Source organism: Anser anser, assembly GCF_964211835.1.
Source record: "Anser anser genome assembly, contig: HAP1_SCAFFOLD_50, whole genome shotgun sequence".
Classification (NCBI taxonomy): domain Eukaryota; kingdom Metazoa; phylum Chordata; class Aves; order Anseriformes; family Anatidae; genus Anser; species Anser anser.
In genome coordinates, this window is record NW_028153903.1 from 1,195,653 (window position 1) to 1,203,938 (window position 8,286).

At 45.5% G+C, this 8,286-nt stretch overlaps 1 long non-coding RNA gene across 1 annotated transcript; it reads left to right on the top strand.

The window, feature by feature from the left end:
• Positions 1-536: 536 nt before the first annotated feature.
• Positions 537-5,121, top strand: LOC310891183. Its single transcript, XR_014577472.1, has 3 exons — positions 537-779; positions 2,690-4,105; positions 4,780-5,121. It is a non-coding gene; the product is annotated as an uncharacterized lncRNA (long non-coding RNA).
• The last annotated feature ends 3,165 nt before the right edge of the window (positions 5,122-8,286 follow it).

The following is an 8,286-nucleotide window of genomic DNA, read 5'->3' on the forward strand; positions in this document are numbered from 1 at the left end:
CTTTTAAAAGGCATCTAGCGATTTTGTTTTAAGCATAAAATTTTGCAGTGGATGAATTCTGAATTTCCTGATTCTTAGAGAATTCTTCATTCACAAGCAGCAGCAAAACGACTCCACTCGTTTCTGTAGGGTGTTAAGTGCTGCTTGAGACCCTACTGGCCATCTTTTGTAAGGGACCAACTGCATCTTTAGAGTATCGACTTTTTAGGCCTTGTGCAGTTGGGCAAAGTATCGAGAGAACAAAGCCTCCTGATTATTCAGGGGTACCTTCCCATGAGGATATAGTTATTGCAGGAGTCGAGCACTGGCAGAGCTGTGCCAGCCAACTTCCCTATGTAAACACAGTCTGGACTGCTGGTTTTGTCCTCTTAATTCCTTGAGAGGGCTGCAGGATCCAAACCCAGATTATGAGGGTAAAGCAAGAAAGGATTGGATCCCATCCACATAAAAATAAGGCCGGCAGCTCTTCTCTTTGCTGAAACTTAAGCATTTATTAGTCACCCTGATAAGGGTTTTTGTTTTGGTTTTGTTTTTCCCCATTGAACTGTGGGGAGGGAGAGGAAAAATGGGTGCCTCTGTAAACCGCAGATGGAGTCTGACCTTCGTAACCTCCTGTTTCTTTGGTGCTTGCTTTGCTTTAGGCCCTGTATCTCATTGCTACTAACGGGACTCTGGAACTGCAGAATCCAGAAAAGCTTTCACCCATATTCCGAGACTTCCTAAATCGCTGTCTTGAAATGGACGTGGAAAAAAGAGGTTCTGCAAAAGAGCTGCTCCAGGTAAGTGCTGGGGAACAGGACGGAATTAAGCATTCTAGAGTGAGAATAGGCACGCGGAGAAATGTCATTTGGGGTCTTAAATACTGCATCATCTGAAGTCACAAGCACAGCAGAGATAATTTACCATGAAGAAACGAACAAAAAAACCCAACCCAACCAACCAAAAAAAAACGAATCCCTAACGAAGCGTTAACAGAGTACTTTCCTTTTTGTGCTGTACTTGCTACTGGCAGCAGCTGTGCAGCGTGTTCTGTAACCAACCTCAAATAATTGCCGTGTCCCGAGCCTGCCAACTGCTGAGCCCCTTAATTCCTGTGGCTTCTGCACGCAGCTCACCCTAACATCTGGCTGTGGTGTTGCTGTCTGGCCATGCTTGTTCCCATTTGGATAACAGGAGGGCTTCCAGCTATCAAATGCTCTGGTTGTCTCCCTTCTGGGGGAGAGTTCCCAAAGCTTTCTGGAAGGGGCACGTCTTGCACTAACTGCAGCAGTTTGGCATTAACACATTTTGCCAGATACAGCTCTTCCTGCAGAGGTGATGGAACCAAGCTTGTGAGAAATCCTCAGTTATTTCACTGAAAACCTGGTGTCTTTGTCTGGACTCCTGGTGAAAGTGAAGGACGAAGCTGCCAGGCTTTTTACCAACACAGATGAGGAGTGTTCATGTGTTTCCTTTTTGTCAGACCTCCCACAGGGGTGGAAAATGTGCTTCAGCTCTTTGTAAAATAAATCTGTGATGATGGGGCCCTCAGACCTCGACTGTGAGACAGTTGTCTCTTTTTTGGTGTTCCTTTCTTTCCTTTAGTTTGTCTACTGGGTTCAGCTTTGGGAGTGCTGCTGCCTTTCTGAGACACTAATGAAGCATTAATCACCGGCAGAAAGAATGGCAGTAGATGAAAGCTGATTTTTTCTCCTGGACTTGCCAGCTCCAGAGTATCAGAGAGCAGCAGGGTTGTGTTCCTTGGGGCAGGAGAACATTGGGACTGCAGCATTTCTGCCTGCCTTTACCTTTTGGCCTCGGATTTTTCCGAGTGTGTTCAGAAGTGTGTTCAGATTGGGTGGTTGATCCCTTCTGGTGCTCAGAAATCCTGAGGGACTTAATTATTTTGGGTTTTCAGAACAGCTTCTGGGCTTCATGCCTTCACTCGTCTGATTGGCTGTTTTGTGTCACTCTCTGTCCTCAACCTAGACTTCCTCTGCGAGGCTGGAGTATTGCAAGCTTTCCACTTAACCTTGAACACAGGGAAAACTTCTTCCTCTGTTCCAGATGTTATGTTTTAAACCTTGCCCCCGAAACAAACACCACATGTGCTGCAAGAAGCACTTTGTGACACCACCTACTGCTTGTTGCATGCTGGATAATCCATATTGTTTAACAGAACAGAGCACCTGGTATAGGAGATGGCCTGACTGGTCCTGTTGTGAATTCCCTGCTGTGCTCCTCAGTCCCAGCTGTTCTGAAAATTTCTAATAGCTTTAGAAGGCCAAGGCATTGTTTTCAGCAGATCTGTGGTGACAGGAAAGACGGAATGGAGAGATGATTGCTGCAGGAAGCCCTGTGCAATGTTTTGGAACTGCGCAGGTTGCTTTTAGTTACACCTCCCTTCCACAAAGAATTTCACTGCAGATTTTACATGAATTTATTTCCTGGGAGAACTTGCTTGGTCTTGAGAGTGTATAAACTTTGGAGAAATTAGGATGTGTTGGGTGCAAAGCTCTTTATCATTTCAGGTAAGGCCCAAAAGTCACGGTGAACCTTCTTGCTCATCGTGCCTTTTTTGTTTCACCTGCTTGGAGGTTGTTGGAGTTCATACAGGTCTAGGTCCTGATATTTTGTGTAAACACCAGGCTTTTGGGACATGTTCTGAGAAATGTAACCTTTTTTTTTTTTTCCTTTTTCCTCTTCCTAGCACCAGTTCCTGAAAATTGCAAAGCCTCTTTCTAGTCTCACTCCTCTGATTATTGCTGCTAAAGAAGCAGCAAAGAACAACCATTAAAGCGGGGGAGTCAGCACAGCTGTCGTGTCAAGCCTTTTAGATGTTCCCTTCAGAAACCGAATTACCTGTCCCTGGCCCCTCCTGCTCCTCCTTCACAGGGGTGTTCTTAAAACTTTGATCTGCCTTGAAGGGTAGCAGATGTATTGTTTGCTGAATGTGGAAGGGCACGCAACAGGTACGCTGCTGATCTTGCGTAGTGAACTGTCTTTCCATCCTTCTTGATGGGCACGGTAGGGGAAGGGTATATTTTATGGCTGGGAAGATCTTCTGAGAACATCTGAACCTGATCTACCCGTAGCAAAGCCAGTTTGTTCTTGTATTTCTTACTGTGTTTATTTTTAAAGATAATGTGGAGCCTTTAGACCATGTTTATCTTAATAAAGTAAATCTTCTGCTGGCTGGACTCTTCCTGCTTTTGCCAAGCTGCTCTTCCAGCACTGAGGCTGCTCTCTGCTTCGGATGACTTGAGGAGGGAAGGAAGCAGGCAGCAGCAATCGGAACAGCTAAAACAACTGGAAGGGGAACGAGGGCAGGACCATGCAGCCCTCCGGCAGCACCGCTGGATGCTTCGAGGGAGCAAGGAGAAAGCCTGTGTGTGCTTCTTGCAGCTGTTGGACAACTCGTGATCTTTTTGCCAAATTGTGTGAATCAAGGTCTTTCCCCGCACACTTTAGTTTCAACTCAAGTAATTAAACAGCTTTCAACTAGTTCTGATATTCTAGAAAAATCACAGGAAAAATCAACTGGGATTTCTTTTAGGGTTATTTTATTAGTGCTGTCAGGCTTCGTGGAGACCTGCCCTGTAAGAGAAAGCAAACAGAACAATTGCTCTTAGGAAGATAAGGTCTGCCTGCAAGATGATGTTGAAAACTCTTGCTTCTTAGACCAAGGCCAACAGAAAACAACCTGATCACGGACAGTGTTTTCTTGGAAGCATAGGGGCATTCATTTTATTTTTTTTTTGAAATGAGCGAGTGAACTGATATCTTTATGCTACTGACTCCTTTGGTTGCTAATGATGCGTAAAACAACAGCAACCCTGGAACTACTAGAGAGATTGGGTGTAAACACTGGCGTTATGTTGAACTGTATCCTGATTTTTAATTAAAGGACTGCCGCATTTCTTAACTCGGGGCTGAGGGAGGGTTGGAGAATTCACTGTCACCAGACAATTCTGTCGGATGGGATGGGTTTTCATGTTATCGTCACTGGGTGCTTACAAGTGATGCATTAAGTGATACAAGCTTCTGTAGTCCTGTGGGATAGCGAGTGGCTCTGAAGAGGAGTAACTGCACACAGAGGGAACGGATAAAAGATCTTGCTTTCTCTGTACGTATCGCTTTGGTCATTTCCAGGGTGAGTTTAATCCAGTTCTCCTCTCCCCAAAGCACTTGTGTTGCACAGAAACTCATTCCTGCTTCTTGCTGAGACCTGCTGCTGGATCAGTCCTTTCCTCCCTGCCCTGGGCTTGTGATTGAAATATATACATATATTTTTCCCCATTCACTCTACGATACGTGACAGCCCTTGCACTGGTTTTAGAGGCGTAGATAAAGCCTGTAAGGTCCCTTGCTTTTTTGGTGTCTTCTCCCATCCTTCAGGCTACAGGGTGGCCACTGTTTGACGTGAGGCTGTAATGTCTGAAGCCCATTGCCAAATCTGCTGCCTTCCTCCCCTTGTATGCATTTTTCATCTTCATGTAATATGGAGAGTTTCCCCTTACAAGATGAATTCCTTGGGGAGAGCAGCAAAGCTGCCAGCCCTGGGGGGAACCTGATCTCTTGATGAGCTCCTCTGCTTGGGGCTGGGGTGGAGATCGGGAAAGGGAAGGCCACTACCTTCGGATAATTCTCTTTGGTGAGGAGTTTGGTTTAATTTTCTATGCAAGTCTCAAAATGCCATGTGTGGGGTAGATGGGAAGGAATGATGGGCTAGATCTCACTAGGTCTAAAATCTAATGTGGCTCTGGTCTTACTGACCCACCAATTGCCTATTTTTGACAGCACAGGATTAAACCTGATCCATGAATGTACTGAGTGTTGCTGACTTCCCTTCGCCTTCCCTTCCCACTCCATCCTTGGCACCCCTTTGAGATGAGAGTGGTAATGCAGATGTGCCCTACCTGCGAGCAAATCTGTGAGCTTATTTTTCTGCAGGAGGAAAAATGGTAAAAAGGGTGACTTGTATTTAAGTTACTCTCCTGGATTCTCTGTTGCCTATTGGAAAGGAATCTGCAGGAGTGACTGTTTCTCCCCATTCTTAAGCCCGTGATGTGCTTCTGTCTCATTGACTTCAACTGTGAATTGGTCCTTACTGGTTTGGTAAGGACTGAGAGCTGTGCACTGGGAAGCTGTAAGACAGTGACTGTAGACATGTCATCGGTTTTATTTTATTTTTTACCTGCCTACGATGCGAAAGAGTTTGACTGGCTACTTTGTACCTAGCCCCAGTTCCAAGTTAACAGACACATCATGTTTTCACATTCTCAGAAATCTTAAAAACATAAATAAAATTTAGTTAGCTTAGGAGAATGAGGTATATATTTTTTTCTGAGATATGGATCCTTTTCTCTACTCTTAGGTTCATCTGGGCATCGCCCAGCTTCAGCACTGGTGGCAGCTTTTGCATAGCCTCTTACAGCACTTTCTGGTCACTACAGAGAGCCGTCAGCACAAGTGTCTGACTTAAAAATTTTCCTCTGTGGCTTTTTTTTTTTTTTTTCCTGAGGACATCTTTCCTGCTGGGATTTGAAAGCAACTTCCAAAGAGAACTGATTTGGTGGCATTTTTTAATATATATTTTTAATATACCTACTGCATGAACTAATTCTACTGAGTCTGAACCATTTTTAATCGCAGCCCTTAATTATTTATTTGATTATTAGATTCTCTCTTCTATATTAGAACATGAAATATTCAGTTGTCTGACTATCCAGCAAGAAAACCTGCTTCCTTTTTAAGGGATCCTCAGCAATTCTATCAGGTTAGGTGCCGAAATGGCACAATGTGCTACAGCTCCCAGAACTCGTGGTGGAGGCGGGAGGTAAAACCCATCTCTTTTTTTTCCAAAGCACTGAAGATTGTCGTATTTAAGAAGCAGCTGGTGCATTTCAAGCTTCTTATATTTAAAGAGCTGATATGGAGTTGCGTTACTGTAGCCCTAGGTTTTCTTTAAACAAATGATTGATTTAAGTTCAGTGGGGCCAAGAGTTTGGGTGAGAGGGGCTGGCTGAGCTGAGATCGCTTCTGAGCTGAGATCTCTGTTAGTATCCTAACGTGTCTGTCTCAAGGTATCACGGGTTGGTATCACTAGATGATATTTTCCGTGCAAGGATGGGCTGAAGTGGCCTGTAGGCTGCTGGAACTTCAAGTTTGCTGAGCTCAGCTGGCAGTGAAAGGTCCAGCCCAAAGTCCAAGAAGAATGGCACGTATTTGAACGCCTTTCTTAATTACGAGCTTACAGATTCCCCAGCATCTTTCATATTTAAATATGAAATTTAAATATGACAGCTTAAGCTGTCAAAGGTGAAGGCTGAGTCTGTTTGTCTCCCTAGCATAAAATACAGAGACTTTTCGATGGTTTATTTTGATAGTAATAGAGAACATGTGGATGTATTTTGGGGTTGTAAACACACTGGATTGAGCGTATAGATAATGTCCTAGGGTGGGTCTCATGGTTTGCTGCTAATGACAGCTCTCAGCATCAAGGCTGGGGTCTTACAGAAGCAGGGAGCTGCCGGTGGTGGCAAAACAGCGAAGCCTGCAGGGGCTGGACAGAAACTTGCAGCCGAAATGGATGCCCCCAGGAAAGGGGTGGGAGGGCAACAGAGGATGGTGTTGCTCTGAGGAAGACGATGGGTGCTGGGGTAGGTGGAAGCAAAAGGTAAAAGCTCAGTTTCCCACCTGCTGAGGGAATTTGGAGGGTGCTGGAGCAGCCTGCGGTGGATTGAGGCATCCTGTTTGGGAGCAGAAAGGAGTGGGGGGCTCCTGTGCAATGAAGGGGTGCTCAGAGTGAGGACTGAGCCTTATTTATGTCTTTGAGCAACAACCCATGCTAAGCGAGCTGGAGCTAATCTGACCTGCTGCCAGGTGTCTGTGTGTCTTGTCCTGCTGGGAAATAACAAGGGCATTAGCTGTTTTAAAATCAGCTGGAAAACGTGTTCCTCTTTCTTTGTACTGCCTTGGTGTAACTCTCCGGTAGTGCCCGGTTTGTTAGGGTCAGCTCAGCCATTGAGAAAGCAAAACTGAAACCTTAAATAAAACCTGAATGAATGACCTGCTTCTCCTCCCCTTTGTTTCAATGACGCTTGCAGAAATGAATTGGGGGGTGCTTGAAGGAGTTGTGTTTCTCTGATCTGTTTTAATTAGATCTTACTTGATAGAGTAAAGTGACTTTACACTGAAAGCTGATGCAGAAAGTGTGATTTCTACCGCTTATTTTAACCGGTTTGGAAGTCATTAATGCTCTGAGAAACACCAGTGTGGAAGCAGGATGTAGAACCCAGCTTGAGGAGGAAGAGGAGGAGGCAGATGATGAAATTGACCCTCCTGGCTGCTTGTTGTCTGCCCAGGTAGAGCTTGGTGTCTGCGGTTCCAGGTGCAGAGGAGGAAACGGGGGAGGATTTGGGATCGGTCCCTAAAGCTGCCCTCCCCAGCATCACTTTTACATGGGGGGTCAGTAGGGTGAGGCTGATGACAAGAGCAGGACTTTATCACCTATATAATTGTTTGTGCAAGTGCCTCGTCCCAGCTTGGATTAAGGAACATCACAGGTTGGGGAGGACGCGTGTGCCCCCACAAGCCCCCTGCTGTAGGCTTTTATCCGCTTGTGGCTGTAGGGCAGAGCTGGGTGCTGGAAGTCCAAGAAACCAAGCCTAACGTGAAGAGGACTTTCCCAGGTCAGCCTCCTGGCGCTGGGAGCCCTGCCGAGCTCTCAGAAGCCATTTGGGTGCTGAGCCCCACGTCGGAGGGGGAGCTGGAAGAAAAGGGAACGTCTGGAAGGGGGAGCTGGCAAACTAGTTGGTGGTGGCACTGCTGCGATGTGCATCCCATGTCCTTGTCCTTGTACCATGAGAGCCAGGCAGCCAAACTGTGTCATCCTGCATCCTGCTTCTCCCCTCGTGAAACTTCACAAAGCCGGGCACCAGGCAGACCGGAGGGCCTGATAACGTACCCCAAAAGTGCCTGAAAAGTGGTAACGGGGCTGGTGGCTCTGCCAGTATTTCCCTCAACACCATTACTTGAGTGTTTATTATTTTATTTTATTTTATTTTATTTTATTTTATTTTATTTTATTTTATTTTAATTTAATTTTATTTTATTTTACTTTATTTTACTTTATTGTATTTTATTTTAATTTAATTTAATTTTTATTTTATTTTTTTTCCTGGGACTCTCTGTCCTCGTCCCTCTCTGCTTCTCCCCATGGCAGCAAGACCCAGGGCTGTTGGCAGCGCTCCCACCACCTCTCCTGCCCCTCTTGGCAGTGCCATGGCAAAGGAGACGAGCTTC